Raw genomic sequence first — 19,320 nt, 5'->3', positions numbered from 1 at the left:
GAGAGGGGGGGCTGTGGAGAGAGGGGGGGAGGGAGCTGTGGAGAGAGGGGGGGGGAGCTGTGGAGAGGGGGGGGGGCTGTGGAGAGAGGGGGGGGGCTGTGGAGAGGGGGGGGGGCTGTGGAGAGGGGGGGGGCTGTGGAGAGGGGGGGGGGCTGTGGAGAGGGGGGGGCTGTGGGGGGGGCTGTGGAGAGAGGGGGGGCTGTGGAGAGGGGGGGCTGTGGAGAGGGGGGGGGGGCTGTGGAGAAGAGAGGGGGGCTGTGGAGAGAGGGGGGAGGGGCTACGCCGGTCTCCGCCCCGCCAGGTGCGTGTCGCCCTGGACACGGTGATGGTGGTGGTGGAAGCGCCTCCCCCTCTGTCGCTATCCTCTCAATCCTCTCACGCCGTTCTTTCCTCTCAAGGCTCTCTCTCTCTCTAACTCGTTATTTTTGCCATTGCGCCAGCTCCTATCGCCGAGGTAGAGCGAGGCAAGTGGAGAGAGGAAGATGCGAGTGGTCCACGTCTGTGGGTTCTCGCGCAGACAAAGGTGATGGCGCGTGTGTGTGGGGGTCGGTGAGTCCGTTTTAGTGAGCGCGAGTCGGGGAGCGAGGGTTGAGTGTTGTGACTTGCACACACAGACCCATAGACTCGCACACCGACCCGTAGACTCACACACCGACCCGTAGACTCACACAGAGACCCATAGACTCACACACAGACCCATAGACTCACACAGAGACCCGTAGACTCACACAGAGACCCATAGACTCGCACATGGACTGGGTTGCGATGAAACGGGGTTCCCAGGTACAGCGAGTCGATGGTCTGAGCCTGGTATCGGTGACTGCGCAAAGAACAGAACCCATATCGCGTGACATTTGGTTCTGCATTGAGTTTGGCAAAACTCCAGCCGAGCCGTAGACAATGGGGGGCTGGCCGTCAGGCGATATGTTCACGATCCATTTCACGAAGTCAGTGGAGGAATCTAGGCTGGGAATCGGAGGTTCCACGTGTGTTTACGGATTACACTGGTCTACAGCCGAAATGCGTCCGAAATAAATGTAGTCCAACTTGACTAATTCTGGCTCACTGAGAATGAAAACGATGCTTAAAACTGTTGATTGGCTCTAGTTTTCAAGCTATGCTACTGGGTCAGTATATATGACCCTTGACTTGGAAATGGCGGAGGATACGTGAGTTATAAAGGGAAGGTATCTCAATTTAAACCAGAAATTACTAAAATACATCTTTGTATCTATGACAAGGCCGTAGCCATGGAGTTAACATTGGGGGGTACCAAATCTTCCAGGGGGTCAATAATGTCTACTAGTGTATTGTATTACATTGCTCTGTTTTTTGTGTTCATTTTCTTGTTTCATTGTATGTAATGGCAGAGATTATAGATTAATAAAGTACAACCATAACCACAATAATATAAACATTAATCTATGCATTCTTATATGAAGACAAGTCCAGATATTGTGGCCAAGGTTTAGCGAATTGTTGTTTTTATTTACATAACATATCAATTATTAAAAAACATTTTTATAGCAATATATTGGGGAGGACATTTTGAGCATATTTGAATATTGGGGGGGGGATGTGTCCAATATATATTATAATTACGGCCTTGATCTATGAATACATCTATAACCGGCTTTGGGAAGTACTTGCTTTTTTTATCAAAACAATGATTAAATCTGAACCTGGTATTGCATCATACATGATATGAATTGCTTCATGTTATTCCTAAAGTCATGGATGATGCAATCATAACTAGGCTTTTACATCCCTCTGGTGAACAAATTGCCCTATATCAGCTCTAGAAAGCATACAGTGTCGTGCTCTCTTATTTGTCAGTGTTTGATTTTGCAAAGGGACCCATTTCTGTTTAGCCAAAGTGAGCAGAGATGCCTCGTATTTATGTGAACAAAGCAGTTAACTTCGTCTATGTTTGTGGTGAAGAGATTGCGGATTTGACAGTGCCCTGCGTGGCAAGGAAAATATGGCATGGAAAGCCTTCCAGTCAGTGGCAACACATTTTCTCGGACACAACAAGGCAGCCGACTACAGGGAGATGGTGGAAAACCACCTCAAGGCTTACCAAAGCCTTGGTTGCAACATGTCACTAAAGATACGTTTTTTGGCGCTCTCATAGATTTTTTTTTTCCCCACCGAACTGCAGAGCAGTGAGCGACGAGGATGGCGAGCGATTTCACCAGGACATTGCAACAATGGAGAAAGGCTATCCGGGCAAATTGAGCCCATCAATGCTTGCAGACTTGCTGGACAGTGACAAGAGATGCTCCATTTAATCAATTCAAGAGACAAGCCAAGAAGTGCTGAGTAGACACTGAATAAGGACTAGATTATGTACTTATATATACATAATAGTGTTTTGCCTTGTGTTTCATAATACATTTTATTTATATAACCCTTTTGCTGATTTTTAAAGTGTTACATGGACAGGACAGGTGACCTGTTATCATGTAAAGCAACCATAAACACGTGACAAGACCCGAGGTTTACAATCTATGAGAAACTATTATCTACACAATATACATAGACGTAAAATGTAAACTTAAATATTTTGGGAACAATAGCCAATCAGTTGTTTTAATTGTCATATTTGAATTCAGCACATCAAAATCCATAATAAACAGCACATTTCATCTCTGAAGCAGACGAAGTCTAAAAATTGTAGACCAGTGTAATGAGTGAGCATCTCAGGTCTGTTGTCTCTTTCATCACTCGCCAGCAGACCATGGAGTAAGAGACAGATGTCGACATGTCGACCCATCTTGTGTGTGAGGTGCCACAGTGGCTAGGAGATGTTAACTTCCTCGCCTGGTATACAGGAGGTTGTATGTGCGATCCCTAGCCTGACACCTGCTGTATATTTGGAGCGTACGTGTCTTTCTCTCCCGGTAGCCACTTGGATTTTTCCGCTCGTCCTCCGGTTTTTCACCTCCACATTTAGAATCAACATGCGTTCAGAATAGTTGGCTGCCGCTATGAATGTACACGTGATAAGCCACTTCATTGGGCTATACTTTGTGGCCAGGTCACTTCTGAAAAAGACCCAATAGCTCGGTGGGCCTTATCTGCTAAAAAAATAAAAAGTTTATAGTTTACTCCTCAGTGCCTGCTATGATTTTCATGCTGCAATTTCATTTGTTTTAACAATCTCTCCGCGGGTCATTCTTGTGAAGCGGCGTAAGGCTTAAGTGGCGTTTCTCACGCTGCGTCGACATCAATCAACAAGCCATGATGTCCTTATCACGAGAAGCAAGGAGCGAGCACAACGCACGGCCTTCCAGCCACGCGCCACGACTGTGCGCCTACACACTCCCAATCGCGCTACGCTCCCAAACCATCTACGCTCCCAATCGCGCTACGCTCCCAAATCCGCGACGCTCCCAAACCCGCTACGCTGCACGTGCCGTGGACTGTGATCCAGCACTGTGGAGGCAGCAGCGAGGGTTGGTGGATCACACGCAGATCGGTTGTGATTACTCCCTTTCCTGTCCACTCGCTGTACCGCCAGGAGAAGGCGGTTCAGCGAGTGGACTAATCGTCATCTGTTTCCATCTGTACGTGGATGGAGCGTTACCCACCCCCCCCCTCCCCTTGCGGAATGGGTTTTCTCTGGATGCTCCACTTTCCTCCCTCTTGTAAAATAATAAAAACGACTCGTCGTTAAATTGGCCGAAACAGAATTCAACATTAAAAGCCAACGGCAGGACCCTTCCCTGAAGAAAAATGTGGGCTCTCATTGACAACCAAGTAAATCACTACGATTACTACGGTTGCCACGCACAGGGCGCGGTTTTGCATGGTCGTTGACATTCAGTCGCGATGTGCCCAAACTGGCTCCCAGCTGTTGCCTCGTCGGCCCTCGGGCGGTCCGGCAGAGTTCAGCCTGGTTGACCCCATTGGTGCTGCAGCATTGGCTTCCTCGCGATGAATATGGCTCAGATAGGCGCGCGTACTGTGGGTTTCTTGCTATGGTTTAAGAAACTTCCCAGGAACTTTCCCAGGCCATTACAGCTGCACAGAGTGGGCTCCGGATTAACAATGCTGCGTCCAATGCGTCCAATTTACAATTGGAGCGCTGCCAACAAAACCAATTGAGTTTGCCAATACAGTAGATGCATTCCCACGCAGCTATGTGCCCATCCGCAGACAAAGATCCCCCGTGTAGCCTATACAGACCTGTTGGGGCAAGTGCTGTTAGGGAGCACCGATTAGAGGGGTTGGGTGTGTTCACCACCATGGCTTTGTCTCCTGAGTGGTAACGTTCACACACCGAACTAATTACAGTAATAATTATTTCAGCCGGAGTCGACCTCGGGGAGGACCCAAGATTTGTTTAGATATTCGCGACTGGCGTTGAGCGAGAATGGAACTTGGGTGGCCGGGTCCGTCGCACGTTGCACTAACCATTACGCCACCGCTTCGTGGATGTGCTGGCAGGGGAGTGCTGCTGCTGTGCATGGCCCTGGTGCTGCTCATGGCCGTGAATCTCCTCCATCGGTGCGCATCCACCGAGCGGTCAGAGGCACTGAGCAACAGCTTCCCCGAGACCGGTATGAAAGCCACTGCCACCACCATTGCCACCACCATCACCACCGGCATCACCACCATCATCACCACCATCATCACCACCATCACCACCATCACCACCATCATCACCACTAGCATCACCACCAGCATCAAAATCAACACCATCACCATCATCATCACAACTAGCATTACCGTAACCACCATGACTACCGGCATCACCACCACCATCACCACCACCACGACCACCACCATCACCACAATCACCACCATCACCCCCACACGCACACATGTAGGGCATAAGCGGTGCCGGTCGCCCCGTGACCCCGCAGGGCCACTGGCCTTGCGTCTCCGTGGCCTCACCGAGACGCTGGAGGAGCTCGACATGAAGCTGCAGAGTGTCGGTGGCCTGGACTCGGCGCTCGCATTCCTGCTGCAGCTCAACGCCACCCTCCACAGGTATGCCCGGCGTTCGCGCACGCACAGGTACGTCCGGGGGTTGGTGGATCATGCACACACAGGTACGCCCTGCGTTGGTGGATCAAGCACGCAGACCCCTGTCCCTTCCATGGGTGGTGAGGAGGAGATGTACGTGTGCGTGCTCGTACATAGGTTAACTTCTTTCGCAGCGTACATAGCCAACAGTGCTAATCAAAGGCACCTTGAGATCGCCAGGAGAAGGTGGTGCAGTAAAGTGTGGACTAATTCCCATGTGTGCCTTCGGCGTGGGATGGAGCGTTGCCCCCTCACATGTGTGGCTTGCATCCGGGCACTCCAGTCTCCTCCACGGGTATGGAACGCTCACCGGCTGCCTATGAATACCTCTCGACATGTGGATCAGAATCGCGATTTTGGTGTCGATGTTAATCATGAGATGATCGGTCAGACAAGTTATGCTACCACTGTGTGTGGGTGAAACCCGTGGTGGTTCGGTGTGGGTGAAACCCGTGGGGGCTCGGTGTGTGAAACCCGTGAGGGCTGCGTGTGTGTGAAACCCGTGGGGGCTGTGTGTGGGTGAAACCCATGGTGCTCCGTGTGGCGCGCAGCGTGGAGAGCGGCCGAGTGGTGCGGGAGATCCGGGCGCTGGCAGGGAACGTTTCCCGGATCCGGGATGCGCTCGAAAAGCTCTCCGGGGTCTCGGCACCGCCACGGCGACGGAGGGCCAACATCGGTACCACGGGCGGCAGCATCGCCATCACCGACATCATTATCTCCATCATCCCCATCATCGCCATCATCGGAATCATTACCATCATCAGCATCATCATCAGCATCATTACAATATCAGCATTGCGAACATCGGCTCCATCACCACCATAATCATTAGCATAATTACCAATGTCATCAGCATCACAATCTGCAGCAGCGGCAGTATTGCTCAACCCAAGACGTTGGGGTGACAGGATGGAGACAGTGGAGTGGTGATGCTCGTGCCTCACAACTTGAAGCACCTTGTTTCGATTTCTGACTCGGGTGCATCTCTGTGTGGAGGAGTTTGTATGTTCTCCCCATTTTCCAGATGGGCAACGCTGTCGTGGGCAGTGCTGTGGGGGAAGGGCCAATTCCGATTGGCCTTTCCCGTCATGGCGTTTGTGACCACCTGGATGGGTGCGTGGGGCTGTTAACCCCTCCACCTTCAATTAATTACCGCGAAACCACGATGGAAAAATTTCATTAATATGCTTGTGCCGGAGGCCCCAGGGGGACAGGTATCTATGACGTCTCCTGGCCAAACCCCATTTGGCGGAGCCAGGAGACTGAATCCTTACCCTCGGGCCTCCTTGAGAAAGAACAAAAAACCACTACGTGTGGCCACGTGGAATGTTCGAACGCTCACTGTGGAGGAGAGGCTGCCACTTCTCTGTCGGGAGCTGGACTGGTACCGCCTGGATCTCTGGTATTCAGGAGGTCCGGTGGACCAGCTCTAGCTCCTGCCACCATGAGGGGTGGACAGTCCTCTTCTCGGGGCAGGAGACTGCCAAACAACAGGGAGTGGCTCTTCTTCTGAACAAAAGAATGAAGGGGGCGTCGGAGCGTGGCGGTGAGGTGTGGGAAGCTGTAAGCCCCAGCCTACTTTGGGCTTGCCTTCCTATCAACCAGAGGCGAGGAGTGGTGGTCGTGGTTACTTATGCCCCCACTGAAGACGAACATCCGTGGAGGGATGCAGGCAAGGCAGATGAGTCAGATGCCTTCAATGACCTCCTGTCACAGGTGCGAGCTATAGTGGCCCCTCGGGATAGAGTCATCTTGTTGGGTGACTTCAATGCCCGAGTTGGTCATGATGCTGGCACCTGGTCTGGAGTGATTGGAAGGCATGGGCCAGATCAGCTCAATAACAACGGCAGGAGGCGGCTAGATTTTTGTGCAGGCCATGGGCTTGTAATTACCAACACGCTGTTCGGGCATCGGCGCATCCACACAACATCATGGATGCATGCCGGGTCCAAGCATAAACATCTGCTGGACTACATAGTGATGGAACAGCGGATGCGATCAGTGACACCAGGACCTACCGTGGAGCTGATCTGCCCACTGACCTTCGACTTGTCATCTGTAAGATGCGCCTGCCATTCATCGACTCCAGTGGTGGGTGTACACCCAGGACCCCATTCAAACCCTTCGTGGCATGGTCTCAGCTAGCTGATGAAAGTTGCAAGCAAGAATTTAATCATCGCTTGCGGCTGGGGTTGGCATTGTCCCCCACTCCTTCTGATATCGAGGGGAAATGGGTGAGGATTAGGACTGTAGCTCATGCAGCTGCAATGGCTGCTTTGGGTACATGGTTCAGACCTCCCCAGAGACCCTGGCTGACAGAAGAGGTGTTCAAGCTGGCTGAGAAAAAGCGACAGGCCCACTCTCATCGGCGACAGCATCCCACATCGGAGAATGAAGAGGCTTACCGCAGCCTTCGCTCGGAGGTTCAGAGAGCCATGAGGCGCTGCAAGGATAGGTGGTGGTCGCGGGTTGCTGAGGAGATGGAGTCTGCCTCAGTGGCCCGCGATCACAAATCACTCTTTAATTCCATCAAAAAGTAACCTGCAGCGCCACAACTATTACCATCATTAGGGGAAAGAATGGTGATCCGATCTCCGACCCCCAGGAACAGGTTTGCAGATTTGCTGAGCATTTCTGTGAGGTCCTGGGGGAGGAGAAATCCCTCTGTCAGGAAAACAACGTGGCACAAAGTGGGGATGACCCTGCTGAGGCTGCGGTGCCTCAAATATTGCAAGAGGAAGTCACCCCCTGTGAGTGGCTGGCTGAGGTGCCATCTGTTGAGAAAGTACTGAGGGCGATCCAAAGTCTGAGACCAGGAAAGGCACCGGGCAGAGATGATCTCCCAAGCGAAATTCTGAGGGAGGGTGTCGTTTGTGCAGACTGCCCTACATGACATAATAACAACAGTCTGGACCACTGTACGGGTTCCGCAGGATTGGCAGGATGCCCTGGTGGCCCCCCTCTTTAAGAAGGGGGACCGCAAAGACTGTAACAACTACAGGGGCATCTCACTCAGTGTGCCGGGAAAGGTCCTGGCAAGGATATTCAACATTGCCTTGCTAGGCACGCTGAGGAGAGGCTTGTGGAGCCTCAATGTGGTTTCAGGAAAGGGCTGTCCTGCACGGATGCCATATTTTCTGTTCGTCTGCTACAGCAGAGGTGTAGGGAATTCCAACAAGACCGACATCTCTGCTTTATTGACCTGGTCAAGGCCTATGATACCATCAGTAGGCCTGGGCTCTGGGTTGTTCTTCGTGCTTTCGGAGTCCCTGACCCTCTGCTCACGATCATTAAGGACCTTCATGATGGTAAGCGGGCTCGGGTAAAACTACGTGGCCGGGAGTCGGAGCCATTCCCTGTTAACCTTGGGGTGCGACAGGGATGTCCTCTGGCTCCCACTTTATTTAACATCTTTTTCGACTAAGTAGGTCGTGAAACCTTTGATGGCTTTACCAGAGGAATTTCCATCCGGTACAGATACAATGGGAGGCTGTTCGATGCCCGGGTGCGGTCAAGGGATGGCTTCCTATTGGTCAACCACGTTATGTATGCCGATGATTTGGTAATTGCCGCTCACTCAGAGGAGCAGTTGGAGGCGCTGCTGCTGAAACTGGAGCGTGCCACTAAGAGGTGGGGCCTTACCATCAGCCCCACCAAAACTAAGCACCTGCCTGGGTATTTTTTACCGTCAGGCACTCCACCCCCACAACTCCCAATTGGTGATGCGGCGGTTGTGAAGAGAGTTTCCCATACCTGGGCAGTGTGCTCATGACCGGCTCCGGTTTAACAGCAGAGGTCTCACTCCGAATCAGTCTAGCGCCATTATCTTTTCATCGGTTGCGTAATGCTGTGTGGAAGCTACCTGGTCTGTCGCTCCGCACGAAGCTTCAAGTCTTCTCGGCCACGGTCAATTCCCTCACTTCTCTATGCTTGCGAAACATGGACATCTTCGCCGATGGGAAACATTTAGGCTGGCCTGCCTACAATCCACCCTGGGTTTAGCCAGGCTGGATTGTGTGAGGAGCTCACAAATCCCATCGGTCAGCTCCTCCGGCAGGCAAGGCTGCGTTGGCTGGATCATGTTGCCCGCATGCCCAGTCACCGCATGCCTAAACAGCTTTTGTTCGGCCGAATAGAGGGGGCTATATGGGCGTGGCACGGGCTAGAGAAGAGATGGAAGTGATGTAGTACAGGAGGATGTGGAGCTGAGTGAACTTGCTGATGACTTGTACCAGCGGTGTCAAGATCGGCCTCTGTGGAGGAGGCTCGTGAAAGACGCCTCTGGGCAGTTGGAAGCAGTCACCCTCCAACAACAACAGAGGGCAGAGGAGCGACGCTCACAACAACGAGCGGAGCGCCGGGTGGCTAAAGCACAGCAAGTTGGCACAGTAGGGGGCACAGGTGGTGCATCAGCCAGTCGTCTCAGTCAGTCGACCCGTGGCACCTGGGTCTGCCCCGTGACCTCCTGCCAGCGGGCGTTCGACACTTCACGTGGCTTAAAGGTGCACATAGCCTGGCACAAGCGTTGTGGTGACGTCACCGCCACTTAGTGGCCAATGGCGGTTGTTGTTGTGAGTGTGTGTTCTCCCCCTGTTCTGTGTGGGTTTCGTCAGGATTCTTCGATTTGCTACTTCCATAGCTCAGAATCAGAATATTTATTTAGACTGGAGGAGGAATCCGATGAGCTGGAAAGCTCTTTCTTTTTCACAAATGTCCAGTCAGGGCAGGTCAAAAGGTTACAACAACAAACAATACAAAAACAAATTTAGGAGTGGCTGAGTACTTTAGAGGAAACCTAAGCAAATCACAAACAATACACCTTTATTTTTTATTTAACCAGGTAAGGCCCACTGAGCTATGTAGCTGTTTTTCAAGAGCGATCTGGCCACAAATGATAGCACAACGAAGTGGCTTATCACGTGCAAATTTATTGCGGCCAAATACTCTAAACGAGTAATGTTGATTCTAAATGCGGAGGGAAAAACTGGAGGACCCGGAGAAAAATCAACGTGACCATGGGGAGAGAGGCATGGATACTCCAAATATACAATCTTGATCGAAATATACAGCAGGCATTGTCTGGGTCGGGATCGAACCCCCGACATCCTGCATACCCGGCGAGGAAGTTAACATATCGCCATCTTCGCGCCCCTGCAGAGAGTGCGAGTGTGTGAGCGGGCGTGCAGTGGTTAGTCTAACCTGGCCACCAGAGTTCAATTCCCGCTTATGGGATCGAACCTCCGACATCCTGCATACTAGGCGAGATAGTTAACATCTCCTAACCACTTTGGTGCCCCAACTAAACACACGTGCAGCAGCAGCAGCAACATGGCCGCCACTCACTCGACTGCAACAAAAACCTGGCACAACCCTTCTGAATAGAGAGCCTGGAGACTCGGTGAGAGTTTCTGGACACGCCCTAGACACCTCATGTGTGTGGTGGTTGTTATTGTTGTTGTGGTGGTGGTGATGATTGTCGTGGTGATTGTTGTTTTGATGATTGTCGTCGTGGTTGTTGTTGTCGTTGTGGCAGGGAACGACTGCGATGTACCGAAGGATCCGGACTTCCCGCTGTGTCAGCACAAAGTCGAGGTGCCCCACCTCGCTCCTCTCCTCTCACGCACGGCACACCCCCATCTCTTCACTCGTCCAGCGCTCGACGGCGTTCACTATGTCTCAGTGTGAAATAGGTTAAACACACAGTGAGGAAGTGGGAGTGGGTGAGCAGGTGAACGGATGGGCGAGTGGGTGGGTGAGTGAGCAAGTGGGTGAGTAGGTGAGTGTGAGTGGATGAGTAAGTGAGTGGGGGGGTCAGTTTGTGATTGAGTGAGTGCATCAGTGCGTGTTGTCACCTGTGGTTGAAAATACAGTGACGGTGATGACGATGATGGTGACGTGGGAATGATGGCGATGCTGCTGTTGGTGCTGCTGCTGGTACTGCTGCTGGTGCTGTTGCTGTTGGTGCTGCTGTTGCTGCTACTGCTGTTGGTGCTGCTGTTGCTGCTGCTACTGCTGGTGCTGCTACTACTGCTGGTACTGCTGCTGGCGCTGCTGCTGCAGTACCTGCAGAGGGTGTGGGTGCAGGACCCATGCTACGCGTTCTACGGGGTGGATGGCTCCGTGTGCTCTGCGCTCGACTACCTCGGCACTGTCGAGCACTTCTGCCCGCCGCCGATCCGTGCACCGTCTGCCACCGGCGCCACCACCACCACACCAGCCGGCGCCGCGGTATTTTGGATGCCCCACAGAATTCTGGTGTCACGATCAGGGCAAGACGGGTTCCCGATCACATCTCCCCCCTGATGTGCGGAATTGAATCAGACAATCCACGAGAAGATCTGCAAAGCGGACTTCAGTTTATACAGACGCAATACTACAACAACGATGACAGCAACTGTCGTTTTCCACCACGGTGCTTGTACTAGGCTAGGTGCACTTTTAGGGTATGTGAAGTGTCGAAGGCTCACTGCCAATAGGAAGTCACGGATACAGACCCAGCAGGTGCCATGGGTTGACTGGCAGATGCCCCAGCTGTGCTCCCCACTGTACCCACTTGCTGCGTTTTAGCCACCCGGTTCTCCACTCATTGTTGTGAGCATCGCTCCTCTGAAGGGTGACTGCCTCCAACTGTCCAGTAGTGTCCTTCATGAGCCTCCTCCACAGAGGCCGATATTTACACCACTGGTACCAGTCATCAGCAAGTCCACTCAGCTCCACATCCTCCTGGACTATATCAGTCCATGTCTTCGCTTACTCATGTTGTGCCCATTTAGCCTCTATCCGACCGAACAGAAGCTGTTTGCGGTGGCTAGGCATACGGGCTACATGACCCATGAGCTCCTCCCACAATCCAGTCTGGTTACACCCAGGATGGATCGTTAGACAGGCTAAAATCAATGTTTCAAACCAGCGAAGATGTTCCTGTTAGGAGAAATGCTCTTAGTGAGTAGCACCACCTGTGAAGGCCGGCACAGCACACAAAGTGGGTTGGTGGTCAGCTCCATGCCCAGCTGCTTTTGTCTCCAAATTGCTGATGCTTGAGGCTGAGTCAACCTAGGTGAGGCCCATGACTGGTTTAGATAATTGTCACTCTGTGTTGGCTGTGAGCGGGAATCGAACTCCGGTCACCAGGTTTGAAGTGGTGAGTGCTAACCACTGCACCACTGCTCCCCGCAACAAACACACCATACAGATACCACACACAGACACGAGTGTGGTGACCCCTGTGACCCCTGTGACCCCTGTGACTCCTATGACCCCTGTGACCCCTGTGACCCCTGTGACCCCTGTGACCCCTGCGACCCCTGCGACCCGCATCTCTGAGGCTGCGGAGCTGCGTAGCGATGTGGAGCCGCTCGCCGCCGCCATGGTGGCCGCTCACAGCCACCTCCCCGCCGTGACCTTCATGGCCTCCCGGCTCCGGCGCATGCGGAGGATGTGGAAGAGCGCCGCCTCCAACGCCACCATCACTGCCCCCAGCACTCTGCGTGCGCAGAAGAAGGTACGAGTCTCCGCGGGTTTCTTATCTATTTTTTCCGAGTTATTTAAAAAAAAATTTATTCACCAGGTAATGCTTAACTGAGCTATGTAGTTGTTTTTCAGAAGCGACCTGGCCATCACAAATGATAGCTCAACAAAGTGGCTCGTCGTCACCGTCGTGTGTAAATTTATAGCGGAAGCCAAATGCTCTTGGCGCGTGACGTTGATTTAAAAATCCACGCGACCACGGAGAGAGAGAGAGAGAGAAAGACGAAAACTACAAAAATACAACAGGCGGCAGGATTGGGATCATACCCCCGACCTCCTGTATACCAAGTGAGGTAGTTAACATCTCCTAGCTACCATGGTTACCCCTATCGATCTCCACGAGCCTCCGTGAACTCTCTGTGAATCCGTGCAAGCCTCCGTCTCCAGGAAGCCCTCTGCGAATTTGCAAGCTTTGTGTGTCGGCACGCTCCACGGCAGATCCTCGTTCACCTGGGCCTGCTCGTCGAGGGCGATGGCGGGGGGCTGTTCGGCAAGCAGGTGACCCGTGGGGGTCCCCTGGGGGAGCTGGTGCAAGTGGGCCGATGCTCTGGGGAGTGCTGTACACGCTGGGACACTCCATCTCCCTGTCAACGTCCCTCACGGATCTCAAGAGGTGAGAGGGTGCGGGTGGGTCACGTACGACATTCGCGTGCACGATCCTCGGTGTTCATGTGGCCACTGAGGCAAGGCCCATGTCACACGGCCAACGTCCTCGCTCTGGCACAGCTTGGAAACGTGCCTCCTCTTCCTCCAACTCCTCTCCCCCTAGCCCTCCACCACCTATACTTCCTTGTCCACCTCCCAATCCCTCTCTGCTGCTGCCTCCTCCTCTTCTTGCTGCTGCTCTTGGAAGGATAAAGCATGGGCTGGGGAAGATATGGAGCTGATGTGGGGTACAAGAGAATGTGGAGCTGAGAGGACTTGCCGATGACCGGTACCAGCGGTGTCAACATCGGTCTCTATGGAGGAGGAGGCTGCTGGGCAGTTGGAGGCAGTCGACCTCCAGCAACAATGGAGGGCTGAGGAGCAAACCTCACAACTAGCAGAACGCCAGGAGGATAAAAGGTAGCAAGTTGGCACAGTCAACAAATGGCACATGGGTCTGTCCTATTACCCGCTAGCCTGGCACAAGCGCTGTGGTGAAATCACCGCCGCTTAGTTTTTGCATGTGAATGAGTTTTGTGTGGTGAGTAAGATGTCTCGTGGTGAGTGAGATCGTGGTGAGTGAGATATCTCGTGGTGAGTGAGATGTCTCGTGGTGAGTGAGATTGTGGTGAGATCGTGGTGAGGGAGACGTCTCGTAGTGAGTGAGATGTCTCGTGGTGAGTGAGATGTCTCGTGGTGAGTGAGATGTCTCGTGGTGAGTGAGATCGTGGTGAATGAGTTTTGTGTGGTGAGTGAGATCGTGGTGAGTGAGATCGTGGTGAGTGAGATCGTGGTGAGTGAGATCGTGGTGAGGGAGATGTCTCGTAGTGAGTGAGATGTCTCGTGGTGAGTGAGATGTCTCGTGGTGAGTGAGATATCTCGTGGTGAGTGAGATCGTGGTGAGTCAGATGTCTCGTGGTGAGTGAGATCGTGGTGAGTGAGATCGTGGTGAGTGAGATCGTGGTGAGTGAGATCGTGGTGAGTGAGATCGTGGTGAGTGAGATGTCTCGTGGTGAGTGAGATCGTGGTGAGTGAGATTGTGGTGAGTGAGATGTCTCGTGGTGAGTGAGATGTCTCGTGGTGAGTGAGATGTCTCGTGGTGAGTGAGATCGTGGTGAGTGAGATCGTGGTGAGTGAGATGTCTTGTGGTGAGTGAGATCGTGGTGAGTGAGATGTTTCGTGGTGAGTGAGATCGTGGTGAGTGAGATCGTGGTGAGTGAGATCGTGGTGAGTGAGATCGTGGTGAGTGAGATCGTGGTGAGTGAGATCGTGGTGAGTGATATGTCTCGTGGTGAGTGAGATGTCTCGTGGTGAGTGAGATGTCTCGTGGTGAGTGAGATGTCTCGTGGTGAGTGAGATCGTGGTGAGTGAGATGTTTCGTGGTGAGTGAGATCGTGGTGAGTGAGATCGTGGTGAGTGAGATCGTGGTGAGTGAGATGTTTCGTGGTGAGTGAGATGTTTCGTGGTGAGTGAGATCGTGGTGAGTGAGATGTCTCGTGGTGAGTGAGATGTCTCTGTGGTGGGTGAGATGTCTATCGTGGTGGGTAAAAATTTTCGTTGCAGGCTGCTCGCGGTGCCCCCTGGCAAGGGCAGCTGTCCCATCACCACCCCGCTGCCCTTCGACCTCGTGTACACCGACTACCTGGGCCTCTCGCAAATGAGCCAGAACATGGGGCTCTCGTTCCGCGCGTATGCGTGAGTCTTCGCGGGCATGGCCCACGACCTCACAGCGCCGCTGGCATGGCCGCGTACGCTGCACCCGACGTCACGGTTCAATGGTGGCGATCATCATCATCATCACCATAGACCCGACTGGTGGCGGCAGAATGATGCCTGGCTCGTGGGATCAGGTGCCCAGTTGCTTGTGCCACGCAGGGATGGCTGCCGTCCCTGAGGGGGAGGAGCCCTTGAAATGCGCTGAGACGATGGGTTGCGACGTTTCCATTGTCATTTGAGTGTCAATGAGTGCTCTGGTGCGTACTCCCTACGTGTGCTGCATATTCTCTGTTCTGTACTCTCTGTGTACTCTTGAGACAAAAATATAGAGCTTACGTGCACATATATATGATCAGAAATGATGAAAAACAATATGAGTCGGGTTTTACCCTTTCTGGAAATAAAACAGGAGTTGTGTTAAGATGTTAAACTTATTTAAAGGTGAGGGACGTGAAAACAGAATAGTGGTTGCCCACGGCGTGCTACCTGGCAATTTTTTTTAGTGTAAACCCCACCATTTGAAAGCCAAATCCCTCACAAGCGCGCGAACGCAGACAGACGGGCAAAAAAATAATTTATAGGTAAGATTCGTATACTTGTTCCTAACTTTTTCCAACGGCTTCTCTCGCTTTATTTTTCACCGATTCACCATAAAAAAAAATGTTCAGGTTACGCTCGCGACGACCAGTTAACAAAAACTAAAATAACAACCTCCTCGTCTGTCGGTGCCGCAATATCCCCCCCCCCCCCCCCCCCGAAGCCCGAACCCCGTCCTCCGCAAATTTGTGTTGGCTCGCGCGGCACCCACAGGACCTTCTGCATACAGTGACCCAAACCTCTCAACCCCCCCCCCCCCCTCTCGGCGGTTCACCACCTTCCACGTGATGGGTGGAACGGCTCTCCCTCTCCCCATTCCCACCCCCGGACCGGCGCGGCAGCTGCCGCTACCGCGTGGTGGACTCGTTCGGCACGGAGCCGGCCTACAACCACGCGGCCTACGCCGAGAGGATCGGCCTCAAGTCGGCCTGGGGCTCCTGGGGCCTGCAGCCACAGCAGTACCTCACTATGTTCCGTGAGTACCCAGTTACTCACCATGTTCTCTGAGTACCCAGTTCCTCACCATGTTCCCTGAGTACCCAGTTCCTCACCATGTTCCCTGAGTACCCAGGTACTCACCATGTTCCCTGAGTACCCAGTTCCTCACCATGTTCCCTGAGTACCCAGTTCCTCACCATGTTCCCTGGGTACCCAGTTCCTCACCGTATTCCCTGAGTACCCAGTTCCTCACCATGTTCTCTGAGTACCCAGTTCCTCACCATGTTCCCTGAGTACCCAGTTCCTCACCGTGTTCCCTGAGTACCCAGTTCCTCACCATGTTCCCTGAGTACCCAGTTCCTCACCATGTTTCCTGAGTACCCAGTTCCTCACCGTGTTCCCTGAGTACCCAGTTCCTCACCATGTTCCCTGAGTACCCAGTTCCTCACCATGTTCCCTGGGTACCCAGTTCCTCACCGTATTCCCTGAGTACCCAGTTCCTCACCATGTTCCCTGAGTACCCAGTTCCTCACCATGTTCTCTGAGTACCCAGTTCCTCACCATGTTCCCTGAGTACCCAGTTCCTCACCGTGTTCCCTGAGTACCCAGTTCCTCACCATGTTCCCTGAGTACCCAGTTCCTCACCATGTTTCCTGAGTACCCAGTTCCTCACCGTGTTCCCTGAGTACCCAGTTCCTCACCATGTTCCCTGAGTACCCAGTTCCTCACCATGTTCCCTGAGTACCCAGTTACTCACCATGTTCCCTGAGTACCCAGTTCCTCACCATGTTCCCTGAGTACCCAGTTCCTCACCATGTTCCCTGAGTACCCAGTTACTCACCATGTTCCCTGGGTACCCAGTTCCTCACCATGTTCCCTGAGTACCCAGTTACTCACCGTGTTCCCTGAGTACCCAGTTCCTCACCATGTTCCCTGAGTACCCAGTTACTCACCGTGTTCCCTGAGTACCCAGTTCCTCACCATGTTCCCTGAGTACCCAGTTACTCACCATGTTCTGTGAATGTGAAGGAGTGTAAATTTCGATTTGAAGCTTTCGTGACTGCAGGGATTCATCTTCTTGGTTCTTTCGGTAAAGTCACGTAGAAGGGAAGTAATAAAATAATAAAAATAAAACATAATAAAATAATTCTCACGACGTTTCGGCCACAACGCAAGCAGCCATCCTCAGGTGGAGAACAGGTCCGCCAAGTAGACAGAGTCTGAATGGCACGCTCCAGGCTTGGAGCGACTATTTATGCTGGGATGGAGGAGCGAAGCGCGTCTTGACAAAATAATTTTCATATCAAGAGGAATTTAGCATATTTATGGGAAATGCAGATATGCGATTAGCACTACTTGTGAAATGCGAAGGAGGTTTGGCGAGGGGTTTAAAGTCATTATGCCCATGCATTATGCAGGATTAGCAGAATCAAAGGGAGGGAGTAAGGTCAGAATTAATAAAGGGAAGGAATGTTAATAATATGGTGTCACAACAACTGATATGCTTATTGACTATACCTTGTCATATTACAATATGTTTTATTCTACTCACTCAACTGTATAGCGCACTGCTATATATTCACTATAAAATTACGATACTATATATTACCTTATACATTGTATTAAACATTACACTTTAATACTATTTATTATTATATAATATGTTATACACTATACCATAAACCGTCGCGTGAAAGGTACTAAGAGGAAGCAATGGGAGAATGGTGGTAGGAAGCTTGCAGCGGAGCAAAGAATCCATTCCCTGCGGAGTGCATATCAAGAGGAATTTAGCATATTTATGGGAAATGCAGATATGCGATTAGGAGGATTGGCGAGGGGTTTAAAGTCATTATGCCCATGCATTATGCAGGATTAGCAGTATCAAAGGGCGGGAGTAAGGTTAGAATTAATAAAGGGAAAGAATGTTAATAATATGGCGCCGCAGCAACTAATATGTTTTTAGACTATACATTGTAATATTATGTGGGGGCCGTTGGCCCCCGGGGTCTCTCCCTCACGCATCCCCTATTCCGGTTGCATTGCCGCACCGCCCTATTACCCGCTAGGGTTTCGCCGGTCTTCGAACGCGACGCCCCTACCCATACGGCCTCACGCAGGCGCTCCCACGCTGCAAGCATACGTGCGCACAGCATCATCAATCAAACGCCATACTCCCCCTCTTTACAGCGCTATGTACAGCTCTCGCACGCTGCGAGCGTGTGCCCGTCTACAGCCCCGTGCGGCACTCGCCTCCACGTCGAATAACCACGTTACCAATGCGCACCCGTATCCGACACGTAGCGAACGTACGCGCACTCACGCACACAGCTCCCCGCGGAACTCACTCACCACTGAACACTCACGTTGTGATCGCGCACCTGTATCATACACGTAGTGAACACACGCGCACCCACACGTGCAGCTCCGCGCAGCGCTCACTCACGTGGCGAACCACTGTATACGCAGCACTACACGCGTTCACACTGCTCAACGAGATCACACGAGGCCACGATTCGCTATTAATGATTTATTGTTTGCTACCTGGAACTGGTTGTTGAGTCAGTATGAATCGACGAGGCTGGCCTATTCTACTACCCCTGGACCTATTCCCTACTTATCAGCTATGATCCTAATTCGCCTTCTTACTCACTGTTAGGTGCCCACGGCGGTCCGTTGATCCCGTGCTAGCAGCGTACCTCGATGCGTCGCACGGACGTCCGGGTCGCTGGTCTGGAGAGCGTCTTGTCGCCTGGCGCTGGAGTGAGAGCCCGATCTCCCCTTTGCGCCCCCTTTTTATCCTCCCTACATCAAAGGGATGCGGCTCCGAGCGTGGTGGCGGCCCCCCTCCCAGTTTTTCTTTAACAATGGGCACGCGTACGGCGGTTCCGGGCGCCCTTGCTATGCTAATCAGATGCGCTGCGTGTTGCGGCGTTTATTCTAATTAATCCCTTTCTCATGCATGGTGCCTTGGTCTTGTGCATTATGCAGCGGCGTCCATCACCACGGCCTGCTGTGGAAGTTAAGCGCAGAGCCTCCGCATGTCTCCACCACTTGCCCCATCGATTGCGCACTATGCGTCCGATTCGCCTCTCTGATTATTTGCCATTCCCGCCCTATCCTTTAACTTCCCTAACGATGGCACCTACGCACTCGAGCCCGCTTTGGCACGCTAAACTATGCCGCACTGTCCCTCCTCTGCCCGTCTCGTCGACCCGTGGGCGTGTGTGTGGGGGGATGCGTTTCAACCGCCGTGGCCGAATGCCCTTCGCCGCGACCATACCATCTTAAGGCCGGTCGCAGCGCCGCGGTGCAAAGTAGCGTCGGGGGAGGTCGTCCAATTCCCTGGTCGCCGGAAACCGTGAA

At 52.6% G+C, this 19,320-nt stretch overlaps 1 pseudogene; it reads left to right on the top strand.

Annotated features, from left to right (window-relative positions):
• The first annotated feature begins 271 nt into the window (after nt 1-271).
• LOC133360327 (alpha-1,6-mannosylglycoprotein 6-beta-N-acetylglucosaminyltransferase B-like) overlaps nt 272-19,320 on the top strand; it is a 49,433-nt pseudogene continuing 30,384 nt past the window's right edge.

The sequence above is a fragment of the Lethenteron reissneri genome, chromosome 68 (assembly GCF_015708825.2).
Source record: "Lethenteron reissneri isolate LAM-NWPU_2019-01 chromosome 68, ASM1570882v1, whole genome shotgun sequence".
In the NCBI taxonomy this organism is placed as follows: domain Eukaryota; kingdom Metazoa; phylum Chordata; class Hyperoartia; order Petromyzontiformes; family Petromyzontidae; genus Lethenteron; species Lethenteron reissneri.
Note: the sequence above shows the minus strand (reverse complement) of the source record. Positions and strands in the feature narration are given on the sequence as shown.